At 42.1% G+C, this 722-nt stretch overlaps 1 long non-coding RNA gene across 1 annotated transcript; it reads left to right on the plus strand.

The window, feature by feature from the left end:
* The first annotated feature begins 20 nt into the window (after nt 1-20).
* Nucleotides 21-606, plus strand: LOC106322111. The gene is made up of 3 exons (XR_001266231.1): nt 21-92; nt 207-313; nt 413-606. It is a non-coding gene; the product is annotated as an uncharacterized LOC106322111 (long non-coding RNA).
* Nucleotides 607-722: the final 116 nt, after the last annotated feature.

Raw genomic sequence — 722 nt, forward strand, 5'->3', positions numbered from 1 at the left:
TTTCATCTGCTTGTACAGGAGAGCAGGAATACACTGTTGCTTGGTCGGCCTGCTGCGCTTCTGGAGTAGTGGCGGTTATTCCATTGATATCAGTAAGCTCATGGATTGTATTGAAGTAGTTCCTTGCCATTGCTACTTTGTGATAGAAGCTTGTGTTTTAGTCTCCCTCTTTTAACCACTGAATTCTGGATTTCTGATGGAAATAGGCTTCTTCCACGCGTCTAAGATGATGTAGTTTCTCAGTACAGAGTTTCTCGGCTAGGAAGGTTTCCTCAAATGGATTGGACAAAGATTCCAGCAGAAGATCCTTGAGGTTTTGATTACATTCTCCTACTCTTTTTTGGATTTCAGAGTAGTTGTGCTTGTGGAGTTTCTTAAGATACTTCTTGAGGATCTTTTGCTTCTTGTTTAGGCTAGAGAGAGACCAAGAATCAGGCTGTGAGATTTCCCAACCTTCAGTGATTGTAGCTAAAAAATCTGGATGAGCTGTTAAGAAGTTGTAGAACTTGAACGGCCGAGTACCAGCAACGGGAAGAGCAGCTTCCAAATTGACAAGGCTTGGAGTGTGATCTGAGAAATCTGGGGGCATAAAATGTGCCAGACTATTTGGGAAGGTGAGTAACCATTCCTCATTAATCATCACTCTATCCAATTTTTTAGAAATAGGATCAGATGGTTGTTTATTTGACCAGGTGAATGGCGGTCCATGAAACCGAAGATCC

The sequence above is a fragment of the Brassica oleracea genome, unplaced genomic scaffold (assembly GCF_000695525.1).
Source record: "Brassica oleracea var. oleracea cultivar TO1000 unplaced genomic scaffold, BOL UnpScaffold07018, whole genome shotgun sequence".
Lineage (NCBI taxonomy): Eukaryota > Viridiplantae > Streptophyta > Magnoliopsida > Brassicales > Brassicaceae > Brassica > Brassica oleracea.